We start from the raw sequence: 25,755 nt of genomic DNA, 5'->3' as shown, positions 1-25,755 counted from the left end.
AAGTTAATAGATCTTCATGAAACTTGGCATTTAAAAATTATTTGGGCTGCTAACTTTGAATCTAGTATGAGAATTGCCAAATTCACAATGGCGAATCCAATATCACCGACATGTATATTAAAAAGTTATTAGATCTTCATAACTAACTTCAAATCTAGTATGAGAATTGGAAAATTCAAAATGGTGGATCCAATAAAGACACGTATATTAAAAAAATACATACACGTATCTCAGAAAAAAATCGAAAAAAAAATCCAAAAATTTATATTAAAAAAACCTATCCATAAAAAAATTATCATTGCGATTTTCGATTTTAGCAGGCCAAAATACATAGCCAACAAATAGTGGCATTGAATGTACATTTTGTTTTCAATTTTGTAAATCAGTGATGATGGTAATTACCGATGAAAATTGCTTATCGTACGCTTGTAAGATATAACATGTTTTTTTTAACGGTGATTCATGGTTTGATAGCTAAATTTCAATTATAGAGAGAATCGGTTATAAATTGCGTAGAATATCGTGGAGGAAAGATGATATCGCATGTTTGATTAGACGCGACGTATCGGTATATCGTCGCGCAGCGATCTATCTAGCTAATTACGTGCAACAGATAACGCCGCAAAGAAGGTGGAAGTTCAAAAGCATGTAGTAACCCGATTCGAACTCCAGAAATAGAGCAACCGCGTTCCCAAATCGACGTACTTCCTCTGCTTTTCGTACCACGACAGTGTCGCGGCGACGAAAACGATTCTAACGAACAAAAGGAAAGCAAGAATAATAGAAGAAAATGGAAATCTATGTCATAACTAGACTGCGGATCTTTATGCAAAATAAAATCTTTGCGAAAGTGTCTACAAAAATTGAACCTAAATACGAATTTATTTTATTCTGCAAATATTACAACATGAACGTTACTTTCAATCTTTTTTATATTCTTGCATAGTGCTTGCATTTTGTAGTTTCTTGCACATTCAAATTAATGTAAAAATTAACGCGTAATTAACGCAAACTAATTATGGTTAATTTGATTAACTTATGCTTTAATGCTGTAGCTATTAAAGCCAACGATATGGGAAATAATAGAACAGTTACTCAATGTTTCTGTTATTTTGTAATAGTTTTCCTTCGATATTCATGGTTGACAAAGATACTTTGTACTACTTTGTTTGAAACTATTTAAAATTATTATATAATTGTCTAAACAATTTTGTCTAATTGTATATAAAGATAAAAGAAAAAATTATTGATAAAGATATATAATATTTATAAGATATAAAGTATATAACATGCATATATAAGGATAAAAATAATTGATAAAAATATAGGTTTCATTTTAAAAAGTATATTTGTTTATTAAATCTGTCCCACCACTTTGCTTGCAACAAAATTGTTTACTTTATATAGTTTGTCTCTTTGCACTAAATAATTTCTGTAAAAACATTTTTTGTAATCGTAATAGTTTGTTGGGAGATTTAACTTTTATATTTCCAAAGATGATTTTATGTTACCAAGAATAAGTATTTTGTATTAACTTATAGCAAAGAGGAAAAACCCCAACATCGAGTACAAATTTATTTAATGTCATGTAACTGTCGATAAAGAATACCATTTGGAATTAAACAAATAACAAACCAAATTTCAACAAGTGGGTTTCGATCACCTTTTTATCAACTCTGAGTCCTCATGTTTTAAATCAATGAAGGAATGTAATAATTTTGAGGAAGATTATTTAGAAATGATAATAGGTAATCAAGTGAACAGGTTAATCTACTAAAATCTATTAAAACATCAACAGTAGAATAATGATTAACTTTTATAATTTGTGCTCTCGCGTATAGTGTTTCAAAAAAAGAATGCAACTTACACATTTAAAAATAAAACAGACTTGTAGACGTTTAAAACACTATGTATAAACAAGAATAAGTATCTTGTCATAAGACCTAACACAGAGTACATAAGAAGAATTTTAACATCATGCAGAAATTCATGTAACGTCATATAACTCTCAATAGAGTTTCATTTGGAATTAAACAACAAAAATGTCAATATGTGGGTCTCGATTAACACTTTTTAACAGACTTCGAAAAGGAGGTTGGTCAATTCTACATGTATATTCTTTTTTTGGTCACAATATTTACAATATACAGTTTGGAATAGCAATACCCAGTCTTGAGCCTCTGTGTCCTAAATTCATGAAGGAACGTCATAACATTGAAGAAGATTATTTATAAATAACACCTCTGATAATACCTCTACCAAATATTACCACTAGTAAAATAATTGACTTATGTAATTTGTACTCTCACTCATATTGTTTCATAAGAGGATGCAACTCACATATTTAAAAAAAAGAAACAATTTCAACGTTTCAAACTATATACTACCAAGAATAAGTATCTTGTCATCAGACCTATCGCACAGTATACAAAAGAGACCCTAATAGATAGTTCCATTTGAACTTAAAAAACAAAGAAAAATAATTTCCACACGTGGGTTTCGTTCACCGTCTTTTCAGTAAACTTATTTACAACATTGTTTATTACAATATTATTTACAACATCTCAATCACGAATCACTACGTTCAATTCCGCATTAATCGTGGATGTTGCGATTTATCATAATCGTTTCGGTGCGCGAACCTCCTAGCGTGACGTCACGGTTGTCGCTAATCTTCGTGGGCAAACGAAGCGGGCGAAAAAGATGTACTGCATCGGGCAAATAAAAAAGAAACACACGTGACAGTGGTACGCAGTCGTCGAGCGGAGAAATTACAGGAACTACGAAGAACACGTAAAAAGTATAGTTGCGAAATCGTAACTAGAGATGGCGTGCAAAATCATTAACTGTTATTTATCACAGTGATAAATAATAAAGCGCAAAATCACGATCACGATGGTGATTTAATTTCATACAAGACCCTGAATCGTGGTTCTTTTATCTTGCTAGAATAGCGTGATCGAAGTTCTTGATCTCAATTAAATCACTTTTTATAAAATGTTTCGATATACATAGTTTGCATGAAAAATCCGTATACAGGGTGTCCCAAAAATGTTGTAACACATTGAAAGAGGTGCTTCGGGAGGTGATTTGAAATAACTTTTTCCTTAGCGAAAATGTTGTCCGAGGCTTCGTTGAGGAGATATTAATGGAAAACATTGACAAATCAGAGCACGAGGCGGCCGCGCTCCCCGACCAATCAGAGCGCGAGTATGCCGGTGGAGCGCTCGCGGTAGCGTATGAGCGCGACCGCCTAGCGCGTAGCCTTCGCTCCATCGGCATTCGCGCGCTCTGATTGGTCAGTATTTTTCTTTAATATCTCCTTAACGAAGCCTCGTACAACATTTTCGCTAAGAAAAAAGTTGTTTCAAATCACCTCCCGAACCACCTCTTTCAAGGTGTTATAACATTTTTGGGACACCCTGTATAATATCAATTTCAATTTCCTTTATTAAGTAAATAAGTAGGTCATTTATTTTGTGCGGTGGCTACTTCAGTTTCATGCGAAAAAATATTTTCTAAAGCAGGATTACTTTTAACGGAAAAATCAGAGCAACTATCTATGCTATTATTCTTGAAAAGCAATAAATAGTTACTTATTCGTTATTATATATATTTTATCCCATTGTTATTTTGTTCTTTGTATTTTATTTATAGTATTCGTATTATGTTTTATCTATTAATTATATATTATATAATATTATATATTATTAATTATATATTATTTTCTAGCAATGTTACATTTTGTAAAAGTCTAAAGACACTTACAACTATACTAAGACTTGCAATTCATAATTATCGACTTATATTCATTACTCTTCACTGTTCCTCATTAAAGCATTCCTTTATTTACTATTCTCTACTTTACGTTATCTCATGCGGTGCAGGTAATTCGCATTTTTGTTTTGATGTCGTTAATTACATACTTATGTAGAATATATGTAAAATATACAGGTAGGGTGTTTTTCATTACGGTGCATTTACATTTAGCCTGAAGATTGAAGATTCTAACAATGCGTGCAAGGAACGGTTATGTTCTTCACCAATGAGAAGCGATCACGAAAAATCACGAATGCGAATTTCACATTCACTCATTGTGAAAAATCATCGTGATTGAGAATGAACGTGATCGAATCACGAGCGATTCTCAAGTAGCAGTTCTAGCCATCTCTAATCGTAACAAACGATAACGCGACCGTGAAATCAGCAACGAAACGGACGTGTCGAACAGTCGAATCACGCAGACGTAAGCACGATAGAAGGATGTGCATCCCTTACCGCAGCACCGATTCCTTTCTCGTTCTCCAGGGAGTCATCCTCGCACCTGGTACCAGTAGACCGGTAATCCATGTCTTCGAGCCAGTGTCAGCCGGCTGTTAAGAAGACTGTATTACAATCGATCCCGGCGTCCAGCTTGCGGGAAGGTTAAGTTTCTCTCTTCTAAATCCGCAACGGCGTCATCCTGCACCGCGGCTGTGCGCGAATATTTTTAAACACGGGGGAGACACGGTGTCACCGAAAGAGAGAACCCGTGCTATTTTTTTTCGGCACGAAACAAACCTTCCCTGGTGATCTGTCACCTCGCGCGTATCCTGCACGTTCCGTTGTACGCGTAGTGTCCGTCGAAAGACACGCGCGCACACGACACCCCCGTCCGATTCCTCCCTTCGTCTGTCTCCCTCGCTCTTGGGTGATACACCTACGGCGAGTTTCACCCTCTCATTCTATCCGCTACCCTAACTGTCTGTGCACCTCCTCGTCGGATCCACGGGCTTCTTCTTTCTACTCGTTCGTTTCTGTCGTTTCTGCTCGACTCTGGTTTCCGTCGACCCGTTAGGGGCGAGAGAGAGAGAGAGAGGGAGAGAGAGAAATAATCGTTGGAATCGATCGACGTGACTGCGCCGGCGTCGCGACGCCACCACACACCGCCGTCACACTCGCGTTGACTGCGAACGACTGATTTCACCAAGTGCGCCCGCGCTTCGGCTTTCCTTCTAGTACTATATCTGCTCTGACTGTCTCCCTCCGGGCTGATACAGCGACGTCCACAAAAAGCGGACCGCCGCGGAAATAGGCTGATCAAGGTTTCGTGAGTGCCTGCCACGTTTAGAGACGGCGCGAGCTGCTACTTTTGTCTGGGGATTCGCCTTAAGGCGTACCGCTCTGCGCATGCACATGTTTGAACGCGTTTGTTGGTTGCGTGGAGTGGGGACGACGACCATTCGGCATTGATTCCGTTGCGTGGTGTCGAAGCGTTTCGTCGAAACACTTGTTATCTAGTTTTGTTATTATTACAGTTAAATGTTAATCGTTTCTGTGTTTATTCATTTCCCGAGTCACTATTCCTATTCGGTGAAGTTGGCACCGATCTATGGTTAATCAACAGCCATAATTCCCAACATTTGAACATTGAGCTCTATCCATGAAGAGTGTATAAGGAGTCCTAACTGTGTAGTGTAGAAATGTTATCAATATCCCGAGCTTGAAGTTATGAATATTTCTACCACTCGCGGCGCAAGTGAGCACAGCCTACGATATATATGTGTGTGTGTCATATGTGTATATATTATCATACGTATATGACATATACGGGGTGTCCCAAAAATGTTGCAACACCTTGAAAGGGGTGGTTCGGAGGGTGATTTGAAACAACTTTTTCCTTAGCGAAAATGTTGTCCGAGGCTTCGTTAAGGAGATATTAACGGAAAACCCCGGACCAATCAGAGCGCGAGTACGCCGGCGGAGGGCGGTCGCCTAGCGCGTAGCCTACACCTACTGCGGGCGGTCCGCCGGCATCCTCGCGCTCTGATTGGTCCGAGGTTGTCTGTTAATAACTCCTTAACAAAGCCTCGGACAACATTTTCGCTAAGAGAAAAGTTACTTCAAATCAATCCACCTCCCTTGTACCACCCCTTTCAAGGACCTCCAATATTTTTGGGACACCTGTATTATATTTCACATCGAAGCCAAGGTTCGTGGTCGAAAACTATTAAACATTTTAAATCCTTTTTGTATGGACGACCATTTAAAATAATCACTGATTGTAATTCGTTGAAAGCTTCGAATAAATAAGAAAGATCTCACTGATCGGAAATATAGATGGCGAGCTTTCTTACAACAATTTGACTTTGATATAGACCATAGGCCGGGTAAAAGCATGATGCATGTAGATTATTTGTCTAGATTATTTGTCTCCCAATCAAATGCACAAAAATACAAGGTTCGAATAGTGTACCGTATAAAACAGTAAATTTTGTTTCCCTTTCGAAAGATTGGTTAGTTACTGAACGAAAGAGTGATCCGGAAATTATGAAAATGATATCAGATATTCGAGGTAATTACGGTTCGTCTGAATTAAAACAAACATATATGACGCCCAAAATATACCTTGTGGAATCTAGCAAGTACGCAACAAAACGACTACAATGTCCAAACAAAGCAAAAAAAACCATCAACAGGAAGCAACTGAAACCGAAGACACCGTTTCAAAGGAACCAAAGTTACAAAAGCCGAAGGGACCATTTCAGCGCAAGAATGCACCGAAAACGACTGGTCTACGTCCGGCAGTAGCTTTCCCCTTGCCTAAGCGAAAGCCTAGTCCTTTAAGCAATGACCCAACGAATATCGAATTCGACTGCGATGACTTTGCCGGTTATAACGAATTGCGAGCTTGTCGCTCATTTACGGTAACAAACGAGTCTTTTATCCCACTCGTAGACAAAGAGTACGACCTCAGAGCTGCTACCGATAAACGGTTTGCAACAGTAGTGTCACGCTCTTGTTATAGGTACGTGATGTGTATGCATTTGTATGCCCGGTACGCGCAGATCCGCACTTTGAGAGGTCACTTTGACCTCGAAGAGCAAAGTCTTTTGAACTATCTGAAAGACAAGAACTACTCGACAGCACCAGCGATAGATGCATATCTGCGGCGCATTGGTGATTTTCAGGTTGATGGGAAACATCATCGGCTCGAAATCCCGGTTTGGTCGAACGCCACCGGTGATTTTGGACGTGTTGACCATAATACACATTGGCAATACATGGCTCTTCCGGCACCCAGGATATTGGCACAAGCCGTCGTCCAGGATTTAAGATATACGTCTGGTGTTTACAATCAATGCGATTGGGATCTCCCAGAGGCCATTCGACCTCAGCCAATCCCAGACCCAGCGCAACCAAATATATATATATATAATAGTATATATGTATACAGCTATATGTATATTCTATATACATATACATTACTGTACATACAGGGTGTCCCAAAAGTCGGGGAGGAGCCGGAAATGGGGGGTAGCTGTGACGATTCTGAACAACAATTTCCTTTGCAAAAATGTCGGATGGGGCTTCGTTAAGGAAATATTAAGCGAAAACCCCGACCAATCAGAGCGCGCGTAGACCGTTCGAGCGGCCGCGGTAGCGAAGGCTACGCGCTAGGCGGCAGCGTCAGTGTCCTTCGATGCACGTCGAGTCACTTGTTCGCGTACAAGCCCGGCCGCTTAGCTCGTAGCCTTCGCTACCGCGGCCGCTCCACCGGTATCCGAGCGCTCTGATTGGTCGACGTTTCCCGTTAATATCTCCTTAACGAAGCCCCATCCGACATTTTTGCAAAGGAAATTGTTGTTCAGAATCGTCTCAGCTACCCCCCATTTCCGGCTCCTCCCCGACTTTTGGGACACCCTGTATACATACTGGGTGATTCACGAGAAACAGAACACCTAATTATCTCAGTTTGGCTTAAAAATATAAGAAAATGTTAGAGAACAAAGTTGTACTGTTTAAGGAAGCAAATATGAGAATATAAACAAATTTGCCGTATTTTGTCGTTTTCATGGTTTTTCGAAGGTCACCGGTAATTTTTGGATTGCACCCTATATTTTCAATATCATGAGATTGTAGCTGACGTCAGGACGAGTACAACGATGTGTTACACTATGACCTTCAAATGATCTTGAACTAAAGAATAGGTTCTATTCCGTTTGGTCCGTTAGCACGCGTATACTGTTCATGGAATGCTTATTTCTTTGTTTAAACAATTTATCTTTGAAAAAATGTGTTTTTTTTTGTTAATTTATGTTACTAAATATTGTTTCTCATTCATGAAAATTGACACGTGTAAACTACAGGTTATAATTAAGGATACATGTTTTTGGAAATCTTGATTTTCATCATATAACAATAATTATATTAAATGGGGAATTCCTACTTCCGTGCCAAAAATGTGGCATCTTTATCATTTTTTTTTCTCATAAAGTATGCAAGATTTTAATTTGAAATTTTACCCACGTCTCTAGTATTATTTTAGTATGATGTATACATTTTTATGGAAAGATTTGTCGAAAAATATTAATGTTACAGTCCGTTGATCGTGACGCTGCAATGAACACATTGGCCGCTGGTTGAGATTTCTACCGTTCAAATGAACCGAAGTAAATAAATGAATTAGCGTTTTATTCAATATGAATGTCGTTATCCTCTAGCGAAAAACAAAATCAAAAGTTAACTTTCGAGGTATTAATTCTATGTGTACGTTGCGTAGCATGTTACTCCCAACAGCCAATTTAATTGGATGGAAGCGTGCAACGCAACTTTCCACGCATCAGCGCGTCTATATTGAAGACGCAGGCATCACAAATGATGAATTCGGTGGACGAGGAAGGTTCTGTCTCAACATATATGACACACGAAACAGTATTTTATATCGCAAAGTGCAATGTAATAAACGAAATATTTGGCTTCCAAATCACTAATGAATCATGTATAATACATGTTTCCTTAATGCATGTTCGGTATGAAACAACTTTAAATAAATTGTATCAGTATTATTGGTTTCCAAAAATGTCGAAAAAACACGGCAATTTATAAATAAAGGTTTAATTTGCGCGTCCACTAAGAATAAAACTGATCCTAATGAATTACCATTGCATACTATTCCGAAAGTTGCATTGCCTTAGCATACACAATTCATGGCTGCACTTTACTTTGACGGACCTACAATTTTTAAGTTCCTTCTACATAATCCTGTAGATTTTGTCGAGAAAAACCCAAAAATGCTAGTTTTACGGGGAGAAATCCACTGTTCCAGAAAATATTCAATTGCATCTAAAATATTCAATACCTTTTCTAATATTCTTCTAATGATTAATAATTTAATGAAAATTTTCGATACAACATTTGAATATTTTAATAAATATCACTCTTTAATTTAAATGTGCGCCTCATAGACACAATTATTAAAATTAATTGTGAAATGTTAAAATTCTGATAATAAATGTGAATAAGCATAAACTAAAATCATAGTAGTTTCATTGCCACGTCTTACATAAGCACTATTTACGTTTCGACGTTGTGCAATTACACGATATTTATGACTGACAACATGTTACACTCGTCACTGAATATCGTTTGTGAACATCACTGTAGACCTATACCCACATGCGTTTCGATTTAGGCGCACTCTGCGTGACACGCACACGCTTAATGGAAGACGCGGCGAGTGGAAAATCAAATGTCACACAAAGAATTTGTTACGTGTGTCCCGGTGCTCATACCACGGAATTAAGAATTCTTATCATTAGATCAGACTTTTCTATAGTCGACCAAATGTATCGCACTCGAAAGTATGATGAAATTTTCATTCATGAGATAAGCTGGATTATATTACAGGCGTAACCATAAATTCAGAAGGCATTTTATTGTAGTAAAGTGGAAATAGAAAATTGGAAATAAATGTTGCTTGGTTTTGTTTATTCGTAAGGATAACGTGAAGGTTTTATGCTTCTTTAATACGTTAAATAATTTATTTGAGGTGATATTTCTTAGAGAAATTTTTATTAGTTACGATTTTGAATATATAGGTTAACTTTCGTTAATTATTGTAAGAAACTTCATATATTTTTACATACTCTATACACATATAGATATATATATTTAAATATTGACAATGATATAAATATAGACATATGTAAGTCTATATATATATATAGATAGATAGATAGATAGATACAATTATTTATGAATAAACAAATGAAATAAATAAATGATTCTATATATAAAGAAAGAATACTTTCTTCAATTCAAATTTGCTGTGCTTTACTACCCCAGCGCCGGCCTCTAATGGATGTATAGGGTGTCCCAAAAATGTTGCAACACCTTGGAAGGGGTGGTTCGGAAGGTGATTCGAAACAACTTTTTCCTTAGCGAAAATATTCTCCGAGGCTTCGTTGAGGAGATACTAACGGAAAACACTGACCAATCAAAGCGCGAGGATTCCAGTGGAGCGGCCGCGGTAGGCGTGGTCTACGCGCTAGGCGGCCGCGCTCATACGCTACCGCGAGCGCTCCACCGGCATACTCGCGCTCTGATTGGTCAGTGTTTTCTGTTAATATCTCCGCAATGAAGCCTCGGACAACATTTTCGCTACGGAAAAAGTTGTTTCAAATCACCTTCCGAACCACCTCTTTCAAGGTGTTACAACATTTTTGGGACACCCTGTATATACAGAGTGGAGGTGATTTGAAACAACTTTTTCCTTAGAGAAAATGTTGTCCGATGCTTCGTTAAGGAGATATTAAGGGAAAACACTGACCAATCAGCGGGCGCAACCTTGGCATACTCGCGCTATGATTAGTCAGAGAGCGCGGCCGCCTCGCGCTCTGATTGGTCAGCGTTTTCCGTTAATATCTCCTCAACGAAGCCTCGAACAACATTTTCGCTAAGGAAAAAGTTGTTTCAAATCACCTCCCGAACCACCCCTTTCAAGGTGTTGCAACATTTTTGGGACACCCTGTAGAGTTACTATTGTCGCTTGATTCACGTAGTAGCAGATCTGGCACAGTATTTAGAATATTACAATTGTTCGCAATTTTATATCAAAATAAAAAAAAAAGTTATGTTAAACATTGATTTTTAGTCGTCATTATATCTATTATATTTATATTGTATCACAAAGTAATATAAATCAATTACTTTCAGACAAACTACAGTACTGTTTGTATTTGAACGCGCGTTTTCTAACCTCTCGTACAGCGTTGCCAGATCTCTCATACTATGTCAATAGCAGAAGGCAAAACGCATTATCCTAGTATTCTTTAATTTATTATTAATACTACAAGTACCCTCGGAGTATTTTATAACAGAACTACATTATTTAAAAAAATTATACCAACAGTCCTATACGAATGTTCGTCAGTGTAGTATATTGACGTGAACTTGTTCCACCCAAACAAAAGTCGGTGGACAACGCTAACAATTAGTATGACGTGGATCAGATTCCTAAGGGTGATGAGTCATCAGTATCGTCGCACTTTTGTACGAGCTGTTAGCTGCTTCTATTTTTCAATCCTCCCACCCTGTGTCTCGTCGTTGTGTCTGCTCCGCAACGTCAGCATTTTTAAATACGGGTAAATCAGCTTTATTCCCTCGTTCTGACCTCTTTATTAAAATATGTCACAGCCTACTCGACGTAACCGTTGCTTCACTCCTTTCCATCGTTTCAAAGTTAGACAGCACTTTATTATTACTAGACTGCGAATTTTTGTGAAATTATAGGGAATCTATAGGCAATTTCAATGTGCAAGATGATACAAGATGCACACAGTATGCAAGAATATAAAAAATATCGAGAGTAAAGTTCGTATTATAATATGTGCAGAGTAAAATAAATTCCCATTTAAGTTCAATTTTTGTAGGTACAGTGCCGGACAAAATGATAGGACGTTTGATGAATTTGTATATATCATATAACATAATAGGATATCTGACCATGTTACTCACCCTATATACAGGGTGTCCCAAAAGTCGGGGAGGAGCCGGAAATGGTGGGGCAGCTGAGACGATTCTGAACAACAATTTCCTTTGCAAAAATGTCGGATGGGGCTTCGTTAAAGAGATATTAAGCGAAAACCTCGACCAATCAGAGCGCGCGTAGACCGTTCGAGCGGCCGCGATAGCGAAGGCTACGCGCTAGGCGGCAGCGTCAATGTCCTTCGATGCACGTCAAGTCACTTGTTCGCGTACAAGCGCGGCCGTCAGCGCGTAGCCTTCGCTACCGCGGCCGCTTGAACAGTCTACGCGCGCTCTGATTGGTCGGGGTTTTCGCTTAATATCTCCTTAACGAAGCCCCATCCGACATTTTTGCAAAGGAAATTGTTGTTCAGAATCGTCTCAGCTACCACCCATTTCCGGCTCCTCCCCGACTTTTGGGACACCCTGTATATTAGGTATGTCCTTCAAAGTATCCACATAGAATTGCATGTTTATATCTAGTACACGAAAGAAAGTAGAGGAAGAAGTGTAAACATGGGCGGACTTTGCTCGGTCAAAATGATAGGACGCATGTAGTATTTTCAGTTATTATGTCCTCTGGCAGTAATGTATCAGCAGTGACTAGAAGCAGACGAGCAAATCTTTCATTTATCTATAACATTTGTGACATTAAAGTTAAAATGGGTCGAGGAAAACAATTAGACAAAAGTGAAATCGACCGAATTTTGTTATTGCGGTCACAAAATCAAACAATCACAAAAATTGCGAAATTATTAGATAGAAGCCGTAACGTTGTGTATAACTTCTTAGAAAATCCGAAAATGTACGGAAAAAAGAAAAGTATCGGCAGACCTCGTGCTACAACAGAACGCGACAGACGGCCAATACTACACGTAGCTTCTAATTTTAAGGGAACTGCAAGGAAAATCGCTGAAGAAGCAGGTGTTTCGGCTAACGTAAGAACTTAAGCGAAGATAAGTGAAAAGAAAACCTCCTCTAAGTGAGCAACATAAAGAAGCTCGATTACAGTTTGCTCGCGAACATCTTTGGTGGAAAAAGAAGTGGAGACGTGTGATATTTACTGACGAAAAGAAATTTAATTTGGACGGACCTGATGGCTGGAATTATTATTTCCACGATTTAAGGCCACAGTCGAGATTAAATCGTCATAGCGATAAGACGTGTTTACGCGAAGTGTCAAACTATCTCTGTGTTACGTGTTTACGTTACTTCGAGTGCGAGTGCGAGTTCGAAGAGAGTAAATTTGCCTATTGGCAAGTTTAGATTCCCAACGGCACAAATGACTAATCTCCGATTAAAAATCGCTAAAGATGGAGAAAACTACACTGTTGCCAAACATCAAGCCAATAAAAATAAAAATAATAATTCCATCTCAAACTTAATGGATATCGATAAACCGTCGAGTAGTGGTTTAAATCAAGCTGCACCAAAGAAACGAAAAACTAATCCACCTTCAAACCCTATGATTAGCGACGCAGAACCACTTCACGATAAATGGTTAACAGAGATAACTATTGAAAACCCTTACAATATACTATCAGAAATCACAGACGAACCAATAGAAAACACCACGACAGAAACAACTCAACTTCAACCAAAACCTCCACCAATATACGTCGAGGCTGAAATTATTGAACCTCTTATGGAACTTCTCAAAGAAACTGCAAATGAAAACTTCACGCTAAAACAGTTAAAAGATAACCACGTCAAAGTTCAAGCCAACTCCACCGAAATCTACAGCAAAGTTGTTGTAGCCCTGAAAGAGAAAAATGCGAATTTTCATACGTATCAACTAAAGAAAGACAAAAGTTACAAGGTAGTACTAAGAGGAATGCACCCTAAAACAAATCCAAGTACAATTACTAGCGAACTAAAAAAATTCAGCCACCAGGTAAGACGGATAAATAATATAATAAAACACGACACAAAGCAACCGTTGCCACTTTTCTTCATAGAACTCGAACAGAGCGATAACAATAAAGAAATTTATAAGATCGATAGACTACTGAACACTATAGTATCTTTTGAACCTCCAAGAACTAAAAGAGACATCCCACAATGTTCACGCTGCCAAGCCTACGGTCATACCAGAAACTATGGCAATAGAATTCCCGCGTGTGTTAAATGTGCAGGTAAACACTGGACTTCGAATTGTCCTATCGTAGGAAAAATAGATAACGTAAAATGTTAGAATTGCCAGGGAAATCATCCTGCTAGCTATAAAGGTTGTATAATACGTAAACAATTACAGCAAAAATTATATCCTAAACTTAAACAGAAAATAGTTACGGTAAATTCAAACCTTCAAAACCAAACTGTCACAGTGAACGCTAACAACAACAACAACAACACTATCACGACCCAGCAGTCTTCTACACATACAAAAACCTATGCTCAAGCAACTCGAAATCAGGAAATTCTAAACGAATCGTTTCCCACTTTACAAAACCACGAATCAGCATCAGACTCAACAGAAATTAAACACCTGCTAATAAAGTCAATTAAAAATACAGAACTAATAACAAATATGCTCATTGAACAAACTAAATTGTTAAGTCAACAGTCGAAACAAATTAACACAATGATAGAACTTATCACACGCATGCTTAACAATATTACCGAATAAAATGGATACTACATTAAACATTGCAATTTGGAACGCAAATGGGCTACAACAAAGATTACAAGAATTAAAAATCTTTCTACAAGTTAATAAAATTGATGTAATACTCGTTGCAGAAACACGTCTTACTACTAAGAATTACGTTAAAATTCCATCTTATAATATCTACGATGCTAAACACCCATCCGGCAAAGCACGGGGTGGATCAGCTATAGTTATTAAGCAAGATATTAAACACTTTCTTCATCAAAATACCACTGACACGCATATACAAGCTACTGCTGTCACTATTAGCACAGTTCATGGAAATATTACGCTAGCTGCAGTTTACTGTCCTCCAAAACACAAAATATCAGTACAGCAATATTCAAATTTTGTTCAAACATTAGGGAGCAAATTTATTGCCGGCGGAGACTATAACGCGAAACACGTTTTATGGGGCTCTAGAATAAATTCACCTCAAGGTAAAATCCTAGAACAAACAATAAGGATACTATCATTAGACACACTGACCACTGGCGAATCTACATACTGGCCGTCAGCCTACGACAAAGCTCCCGACCTATTGGACTTCGCAATAACCAAAGGATTAAACAAATTGCATTTTAAAATTAAATCTTGCTTAGATCTTGGTTCTGATCATTCTCCGATTTTAATAAACTATCTATATAAATCTATCCTCACAAAAACAACGGCATATTTGCATAATCGTAACACAGATTGGAATACATTTAAACAATCCCTGGAAGAAAACATAAATTGCAATGTACCTTTAAGAACTCCAGAACAAATAGAATCAGCAGTAATAGATCTCACCGACAAAATCCAAAATGCCGGATGGATAGCCACCAAACAAATCGAAACTAAAAGGAAATTCTACACATATCCAGAATACATAATGAAACAAATAAAACTTATATATGGCAAAAACAAAAAACTCCGTGTAACAAAAAAAAAAACTAAACCAAATCACGAAAGAAGTGAAGCAATGAATTCAAAATTACTGTAACGAAGAGTTTTATTCTTACATTTCAAACCTCTCTCCTAATGACGACACCAACTACTCATTATGGAAAGCTTGCAAAAGACTAAAGAGGCCAGTGGTCTCTTTACCGCCTATTAAAAAAGCAGACTCTAGTTGGGCAAAAAGCACACTCGAAAAAGCCACCACTTCTGCCGAACATTTACAAAATACATTTAAACCAAATATTTCAAATACCTCTATAATAAGTTCAAATATAACTCCGTTCATCGCGTTTGACACTAATCTCAATCAAGATATAACAAAAACCACAGTAAACGAAGTAGAAAAACTAATTGCAGATATCAAAATTAAAAAGACTCCTGGTTTTGATTTAATCAGTGGAAAAATAATGAAGGAACTCCCACCAAGAGCAGTAAGAATGCTTACCATAATCTTTAATGCGGTACTAAGGATCAAGTATTTCCCTATCAACTGGAAATTAGCACAAGTAATTATGTTGCCTAAACCCGGAAAAGAACCACATCTGCCAACGTCCTACAGGCCAATCTCGCTACTTCCCGTAATGTCCAAGTTACTAGAAAAAATAATTTTAACCAGGCTCAAAAAGATAATTACGGATAAAAATTTAATACCGCTACATCAATTTGGTTTTAGAAAAAAACATGTTACAATAGAACAAGTGCATAGACTGACAAACCAAATTACTCTTACCTTTGAAGAAAAACAATATTGTACTGCTCTCTTTTTGGACATAGAGAAAGCATTTGATAAAGTGTGGCACGAGGGACTTTTATATAAAATCAAACAAAACTTTCCCATATCATTTTATAAGCTCATCAAATCATATCTAGAAAAGAGAACATTTTTTGTTAAAATTCAGGATTCCACTTCGGATATCTGCACTATTGAAGCAGGAGTCCCCCAGGGCAGTATCTTAGGGCCAATTTTATATACATTATACACTGCCGATATTCCTACTACACAAGAAACCACGCTATTTACATTTGCCTGTGATACAGCTATTTTAGCCACACACCAAGACCCCAAGACAGCAGCTTCCATTTTACAACAACACCTCCTAAAACTCGATGGGTGGTTAAGTAGATGGAAAATAAAAGTAAATGCCGATAAATGCAAACGCATTACATTTACCTTAAAGAAAGGAATGGTTCCCCCTATAACGTTAAATAATGTCATAGTACCTCAAACCAAAATAGTGAAATACTTAGGAATGCATCTAGATTCGCGACTTACATGGAAACAACACATACGAACAAAAATAAAACAAATTCGTATCAAAAGAAAAGTAATGTACTGGCTTACCAGCAAATCCTCAAAATTAAATATGGAAAACAAACTGCTAATATACAAATCAATTATTAAACCCATATGGACCTATGGAATTGAAATGTGGGGCATGGCAGCAAAAAGCCACATAACAAAACTAGAAGCTGCACAATCCGTTATACTTAGGACTGTGGTCAATGCACCATGGTATGTGCGTAATGACGAAATACGCAAAGATCTAAACATAAGATCGGTAGCAGACGAAATAAGTTGGATAGCAAATAAATATAAAACAAGATTAGACGTTCACCCCAACGAACTGGCAAGAAATCTGTACAATACAAATATACCCTGAAGACTACACAAAAAACATCCGAAGGACACTTTTATCCTAACATGTTCTATCATGTTACAGCAGGAGAAGTCATCTACGTGATAATATTTTTGTTCACACATGCTAACACAGATTACCAAATGTCCTTACTGGACAAATTGTAATGACACTTGGAGGTCAAAAAAAAAAAAAAAAAAAAGAAAATAAAAAAAAACGATTTAAGGAAAGAAGAACAGTATTTAATCCGTCGACAAATGGGTGGCGGAAGTGTCATGGTGTGGACCGGTATTGGATATCGGGGAAAAACTGATATAAATTTGTTATCAGGACGTGTAATTAGCAAAAAATACATTGAATTAATAGGCTATCAATTAAATAAGCACGTAACTCATATTGCAGCCAATAAGTTTATTTTTCAACAGGATAACGCTGCAATACATACCGCAAGATCTGTAAAAACTTATTTTAGTTCTAAAAATGTGACATGTCCCGAGTGGCCGGCCCGGTCGCCCAACCTGAATATTATTGAAAATGTATGGGCAGAACTTTCCAGAAACGTTTATGCAAATGGAAAACAATACAAAGATGTAATGGAATTAAAAGAAAGTATTGTTACAAATTGGAGTCTTTTAAGACAAAAACATATTAAAAAATTGTTTAAATCAATTCCTAATCGCTTAGTAAATGTTATACAGCGTAAAGGTAGTTTTACTAAATATTAATTTGGAATTGATTAAAATATTTCTGTTCAAACAATTATATTTTTTAATGAAGTCCTGCCATTTTGTCCGACTCAAATCAATACATGTTTATTTTATTTTCTCTAATTTCTTTCCTGTACAAAAGGCAAGCTTACAATTCTATGTGGATATTTTGAAGGACCTATCTAATATATGGGGTGAGTAATATAGCCATATACAGGGTGTCCCAAAAGTCGGGGAGGAGCCGGAAATGGGGGGTAGCTGAGACGATTCTGAACAACAATTTCCTTTGCAAAAATGTCGGATGGGGCTTCGTTAAGGAGATATTAAGCGAAAACCCCGACCAATCAGAGCGCGCGTAGACCGTTCGAGCGGCCGCGGTAGCGAAGGCTACGCGCTAGGTCGATGCTTCGATGCACGTCGAGTCACTTGTTCGCGTGCAAGCGCGGCCGCCAGCGCGTAGCCTTCGCTACCGCGGCCGCTCGAACGGTCTACGCGCGCTCTGATTGGTCGGGGTTTTCGCTTAATATCTCCTTAACGAAGCCCCATCCGACATTTTTGCAAAGGAAATTGTTGTTCAGAATCGTCTCAGTTACCCCCCATTTCTGGCTCCTCCCCGAGTTTTGGGACACCCTGTATACTATTATGTTACATGAAATATACAAATTTATCAAATGTCCTATCATTTTGTCCGGCACTGTATATATAATAAACTATTAAATTAACTAATGAAACCTCGACTGAGTTATCCAGACACTACAGCTTCCAGATGTGGGATATTGAATTCGCATGAACTGGTGAATTTGGATATAAGTGAGTGAAGAAGATTTCGGTGATTTGAGAAGCATGGGCCGTCTATTACGCAGTATTCGAGAAAGTTCGTTTTTATGGTGTGTGTCTGTTTGAAGTCGATGGTGATTTACGCGTGAGTCGATTGTAATTCGTATTTGGTATTTATTGGAATATTAACACGGCACAATGAGCAGTTTAAGACAAATTCCGGAAAATACACGAAAATATTTCCTCGGCATCGACAAAGGCGATCAGAGCTTTCCATAATCTCGTCTTTGGGAGCGAAGGTGATCGTAAAAACAGGAGCCGTCTCAGAGAATTCACAGGATTTGAGTTTACAGAGAACTCGGACGAATTTCAAGATAAGGTTAAGTGTGTGGAAAATACATTTACGTGTTACATCCGGCCCTGCCGGTGTCCCTTTTCATCGACCTCGCATTGCGAATAGTTAAGATCAGATACTTTTAGGAATGCGCTTGACATACGATTCGGAAACCGTTTCTCGGGAACCGAATCGTGGGATCTGCGAATCAGCGAAATAGGCGTCAGCACTCAACGCCAGCACATCCGCTGAACTTAGGACCCCTCCCGATTTCAACGGATGCAAAAACGAAGGTTCTCGAACGCGGCTCGTGCCATGCGAGGATCAGCTAGTATATAAACCCGTGGACACGCCCCACGGTGGCTCTTTTTTTTATTCCGCTGTCAGTACGTTCTCATCGTGGTGATTACCGAAATCTTGTAGTCGCGGACAGGTTAACTTCGCGCGTTGTCGTTACCTACGAAGGCCCGACGTATAATCGGTTAAGATCACGTCGAACCTTTATCGTCAATCGAACACGCACTCAGCGTCGCACTTTGGTCGTCAAATACTAAATTATTGTAGTCACGGATAGACTTCCGGTCTGCCTTTGGGAGGGACATAACGGAAAATAAGTAGCTTGAGTTATAAACTATCGGTGTGGTGAAATTATATAGTACAATTACAATTAAGTATATTTAAAAGAGTGAGGGAAGAGGGAGGAACATTTTAAAATATTAATTTTTAAGGGGGGAATCCACCCGGGGGAAATGTGATCGGTGCAAGGAAGCTAACCTATCTCTTTATGAGAGATAGTCCAGAAGAGGATGAAGAAGGAAAAGGGTGGGGGGGAGAGAGGGGTCTCCCTCCCGAAAACCGGAAACCCGTCAGTACTACATGAATCAAGAATCAGATTGATCCAACGATCAGCCGAAGAGATCTACAGAATACGAGCCAATAAGATGGAAGAAGGCATAGCTAAACCAATGAGGAAGAGCAAAGGGGAGGGGGAAGATCCAATCAGTGCGCCAGAGGAAGGACAATCAGCGTCCCTGACGAATGAGAAAATAAGGATGAGAAGAAAAAGCCTCGAACAGGCAGTTGAAAACGAGTATAGTGACGAAAGCAGGAACGCGAGAAAAAAATTAAAAATTATAGGAAACGAAAAGACAAATAGAGGTAAACACATATAAAAGTGAAGTGGAAAACAACGGAGGAAAAGATACGAACGTACGATCGATAGTGGAATCGATAAACTTGAGAGAAGAGAATATAAAGGTGAGAAACGTGGTCGGACGCTATGCAACACGTGGTGCGTCACGCGAAGAAAAAGAAACAGACTCTGACTCGTCATTAGATAAAAAACATAAAACTCAAATTAAAAAGAAATCTCCAATCAAAAGTGAAACGGATAACATCACTTTGTTTGAAATAGAAGTGATTAGAAAATATAACAACAAAGAAGGTAACGTACATTTCAAATCGAACAAAAAGCTTAACTATTTAAAAATTTTCAGATTTTTAAGGGAAGAAATAAAAAAAATAGAGGCCATTAAAATGCTGAATAAACATATCGCTGAGATCAAAATCAAACGACCAGAAGAAGGAAGAGATATATACAATAAATATATAAAAAGAAACAACGGGGACTTCAAAATACGCATCCCAAAAAGATCTGAATTCAGAACAGGCATTATCAAGGAATGGGAATATTCACTGGACGAGCTGAAGGAAGAAACTCTTCCCGGTCAAAATATCGAGTCTTTTGAAAGACTTAGAAAAAGGAAAAGGGTGGACAATGGTTATGAGTGGGTAGAAACACAAATGGTTTTAGTGAAATTCAGAGGAACTAGCCTCCCAACCAAAATAGTTATCATGGAAGGACATGTGTCACTGAACGTCACTCCGTTCGTTAGGAACATCAGACAGTGCTATCAGTGCCTACGCTTCGGCCATACAAAGCGTTTCTGCCGAGAGACAGAAAGCAAATGCTTTAACTGCGGAAAAACATCTCACGGGGAATGCACAAATCCTCCCAAATGTGCCAATTGTGAAGAGGACCACTCAGCCCTCAACAGACAATGCCCATATGCACTTTTGGAAAAGGCAATAAATAAACTAATAGCCTATAAAAATATGTCGTTCCACGAAGCAAAAAGTGTGACGACCACCAAATAATGCATCAAAGGTCAGTACTAATAATAAAAACAGGTTCTATCCATTAGAAGAAGAAGATACTCAAATTCTAACCCCCACTTACCATACAATGAAGAGTTCAATCAAACATAATAATTTCGACATGGAAGAAGAGAATGAAAGTCACACACCAAAGACAAAAACCTACAAACCAAACAAGGTAAACTACGGTATCAAGAACGACAAAGATTTAGAAGATTTGATTAACTGGATAAAGGAACAAAATCTTGTCAACGTCATAAAGAACAAACTAAACGATTCGCCAGTAAGATACTTAGGGGAAAAGAAGTATGTACAAGGCAGTCAAGGCGAACCCACAGAAAGCGAACTCAACGACATCTACGAGGACAGACAAAGGTATTTCCTAAAAAATTATCATAAAGAAAGACATTTCTTACAGCAGGAAAGGGAGATAGAAAGAATTCCCATAACCTATAACGATGAACGATACCGTAGAACACAGAGAACTATGAACGACCCACCCATCATAATAAAAAATAAGGAATACTATCAACAAAACAAGCCGACTACGTCAAAACACAGAATAACCCCAACAAGAGAACACAATCTACATATCCCGGAATTTCAAAGTAAAAATAAACATAACTATTCAACTCTGCCTAAAACATCCCCAAGACCAACGCAAACCGAAGAAGAACCTATTTTGGCGAGAAATTCACCAATAGGATACATGTCCAACGAAGAATGGGAAGGTATCCCCAACGTCGTGACAGCTGATAGCCCAAAAAAGAAGGCTGAAGAAATGGAAATAGATCAACAAGAAAAGACAATGACAGAGACAACTCCAGAAGAGAAGGATTCCACATTAAAAAACGTGATTCTAGAGAGCCAGGAGAAAGAAGAAGATGAATACTCAGAATCATTTAAATCACCACAGACGGAGACGGATGATGAATTAGACTCTCAACTCTTATTAAACTCTCAACCGGAAAACAAGTAAGAAAATTCCAATAGACTTTAAAGAAATATACAGATAAAATATAATTATAATAATATGAATAGGTTTAATAATATAAATGTCAAAGAAAAAGAAAAAGGAACTGTTAAAACTCGCGAAAAAAAAAAACGAAAACGATGAAAACGTTTGATATTAAAATAGATAATAACAACAAAATCGATCCTTTTCCTTTTTCTATATATTTTACCAAATAACAAATACAAAGATATCCAAACGAATGATTAGTAGTACAACTAACAAAATATTTCATATAACATTTTACAAAGACTAAGAATATAAAAAAAAAATTAAACACAAACCATAGTAGAAGACATAAAGACTAAAAAACCAAGCATAATCTAATTCAATATTGAAAAAAAAAAGAAACAATTTACATCAGGCACTCTTTATAACAATAACAACTTAGAATTGCTAAAAGACAAGATAAAAACTTCTTTTCTCAAACTTCTCAATATAAAAGGAAAATTAAAGGCAATAGTAAAATTCAACGCCTAACGCTTAGATAATATTCTACATTTATAATTAGGACAGGAAAAAAGAAAATCAATAGATATTTACCAAACAATAAGAATAACTTTATTCAATATACACATTGGAAATTAAATTAGAATCAAAAAAAAAAAAAATAATCTATAAATATCTTCTATATCTGTAACAAATTTCTTCACAGGCCCACTGAAAATTCTTTAAACAATTATTAGCCAACTATTAGTAGCCTTCTTAAAAGAAGCAAACATTGTATTATGAGTCTGATCAGCCCGACAATTCCTTCTAATACGGGCTAACAAGTTGTAATTTAATTCAAATTTAGATAATAGTTAAAAAAAAAAAAAATGTATTCTTTCATAAGCATAAAAGAGTAAAAGAATAGGGAGGATAGGAAAACGATAAAGAGAGGATAAGTAAGACTGAGACCGTATTGGTCAATCTAGATATAAAATTAAAACCAAATACTCTAAAGGTATTCCTACCTCCCTAATTCCAAAAAAAAAAAACAACAACGAATGAAAGTATTACGTGATTTTGTGATATTGTAAACTATATTCGAAGCGAACTATACTAGAATAAGGAGCAGGTAGAATAACATAGTTCTAACTAAAATCAAAACACACACATTATATTTTGTAAGAATATTGAAGCTCATAATTGTAAGTTAAAAAAAAAATACATATATAATTATTGATTTTTACATACAAAACTCCAAAAATGTATACAAATAGATATTAAGAAAACAGTCACAGGTTCAAAGCGCTTATATTAGAATATAATATGGTAGATTAAGTTCATATTGTTAAAAGGAAGAATGTAAAAGAAAAAATTATAGTCCACGGAAATGTGTAAATAACAATACAAATTGCTTTATCGCGGGGACTTCCGGTCGGCCATTGGTTGGGACACAACGGAAGGGAAATAAAGAGAATTAGATTTAATCAATACGGTGGAAATATACAGTTAAATAATATCTGAGTGCGTTTAATCGGTGGAGTGAAGTGCGAGATAAAAACCTAGATATAAATTTTAGGGGGGGAATTAAATATAGCGAAATGTGAAAAGTTCGAAATATGTAACCTATCTCTATGGGAGATAGAAGAGAAGAGGATGGTGGAGACAGCGGGGGGGAGAGCGGGCTCTTCCTCCCAAAATCCGGAAATACGTCGCAACAACAGGAGTCAAGAGTAAGACTTATCCAGCGATCGGTAGAGGAGATCTATCGAGCGCGCACCAATAGGAAGGAAGAGGGAACAAACGAGCCAATGAAGAAGAATAACGGAAAGGAAGAGGAGCCAATCAGCGGCCCAGAAGAAAGACAACCAGCGCCTCTAGCAAGTGGAAAACTAAGGTTGAGAAGGAAGAGTGTAGAACAAGCAGTTGAGAACGAATACAGTGACGAGAGTAGAAACGCAAGGAAAAAGTTAAAGATTATAGGCAGTGAAAAGACAAACATAGTGGTAAATCCATATAAAAGTAAAGTGGAAAATATTGAAATTAAAAATACTAACGTTCGGTCGATCGTAGAATCGATAGATTCAAGGGGAGAAAATACAAAGGTGAGAAACATAAACGGCCGCAATGCAACACGTGGTTCGCCACGTGCGGAGATAGAATCAGATTCGGATTCGTCGTCGGACAAAAGACATAAACCTAAAAATAAAGAGAAAATTCCAATTAATACTGAACCAGCTAATATCAATCTATTCGAAATAGAAGTGATTAAAAAAAACCTGAACAAAGGAGGTAATGTATATTTTAAATCGAACAAAAAAATAAATTACCTAAAAATTTTCAGATTCCTAAGAGAAGACGTCAACAAATTTGAAGCAATCAAAATGTTGAATAAACATATAGCAGAAATTAAAATTAAACGACCAGAGGAAGGAATGGAAATTTATAACAAGTATATCAAAAGGAACAACGGTGATTTTAAAATACGCATTCCAAGAAGGTAGGAATTTAGAACCGGCATTATCAAAAAATGGGAGTACTCCCTAGAGGAATTGAAAGAAGAGATCCTTCCTGGACAAAACATCGAAATATGTAACTACTTATAAGTAGTTTTGGAAAGACTTAGGAAAAGGAAAAAAGTGGAACACGGATATGAATGGGTGGAAACCCAAATGGTTCTTGTTAAATTTAGAGGTACCAGTCTACCGACTAAAATAGTTATTATGGAAGGACACGTGTGCCTTAACGTTACCCCATTTGTAAGAAACATAAGACAGTGTTACCAGTGTTTACGATTCGGATATACGAAAAGATTCTGTCGAGAGACGGAAAGCAAATGTTTCAATTGTGGAAAGGGATCTCACGGTGAATGTACAAATTCCCCCAAGTGTGCCAACTGCGAAAAGATCATTCAGCACTCAACAGGCAATGCCCGTATGCATTATTAGAGAAAGCAATAAATAAACTGATTGCCTATAAGAACATGTCTTTCCACGAGGCAAAAAGCGTGGCCAAGACCGAATTGAAGTTTAGAGGACCCAATAACTTCAGATACAAAGAAGAAGAATTCCTGGCTCTAGGTCAGAAGAAAAATAAAGGAAGATTTAGCATGGAAATTGCCAAATGGGAGGATCAACCCTGCCCAATAAGGGAAAATGTCTGGTTTACACCAAACAGAAGGCAAGCGAGAGGCAACGAAGATAGAATAAGTTGAATAAGTTTAGAGTTAAGAAAGAATGTATAAAAAAAAAAAATTGTTGTTTACGGAAATGTGTAAATAACAGAAACCTGTAACACAGTAAAGAACTATACAATACAATACAATGCTTCATCGCGCCGCACGAGAATACAACGGTTCTCCTACATGTTAAGTCGCAGCTACAGGTCCCGTACAATTCTCAGTACTCGTTACCACCCACCGGTGGGTGGCCAGATCTAATGAGGCCTTGCATCTTTTCGACGAATTCAAGCGTAGCATCAGCTAAGGAACCGTCGGCAGTGGCTATCGTTGGTGTCAGTCACCAAAAACCGATAAGGGGTAGACTAAACACCTAGGGATGATTTCGGGCAAGATGTTATTGCTAACGCCATGAGAAGAAATCAACCACCACCCATGAATTTTTAATAAATCACGTGGTATGATTTTTTCTCCTTCCTTCGGACCAAAGGTCCCGAATTAGGGGTATAAGTACGCCCGCAATTCAGAGGCTCAAAATAGTTGCCGTTCGAAATTTCAAGCGTATAATTGTCGTACTAGATAGTCGTCGCGAGTTATCTAAAATTATAGTCCTTGTCGAGTCGAATCAGACATCGAGTTTTATTGC

At 37.4% G+C, this 25,755-nt stretch overlaps 1 protein-coding gene across 6 annotated transcripts in view; it reads right to left on the bottom strand.

The window, feature by feature from the left end:
* The window catches only part of LOC128882007 (serine-rich adhesin for platelets), a 263,101-nt gene that overhangs the window by 85,654 nt on the left and 151,692 nt on the right, over positions 1-25,755 (bottom strand). Inside the window, exon 1 of one of the 6 annotated variants that reach the window (XR_008458248.1) lies at positions 4,279-4,996. The exons of the other annotated variants lie outside the window; for them this stretch is intronic. The gene's annotated coding sequence lies outside the window, so the exon portion shown is untranslated. Of the gene's footprint in view, positions 1-4,278; positions 4,997-25,755 lie in introns of those variants that run through there. 6 annotated transcript variants of the gene reach the window in all.

The sequence above is a fragment of the Hylaeus volcanicus genome, chromosome 9, assembly GCF_026283585.1.
Source record: "Hylaeus volcanicus isolate JK05 chromosome 9, UHH_iyHylVolc1.0_haploid, whole genome shotgun sequence".
Classification (NCBI taxonomy): domain Eukaryota; kingdom Metazoa; phylum Arthropoda; class Insecta; order Hymenoptera; family Colletidae; genus Hylaeus; species Hylaeus volcanicus.
Note: the sequence above shows the minus strand (reverse complement) of the source record. Positions and strands in the feature narration are given on the sequence as shown.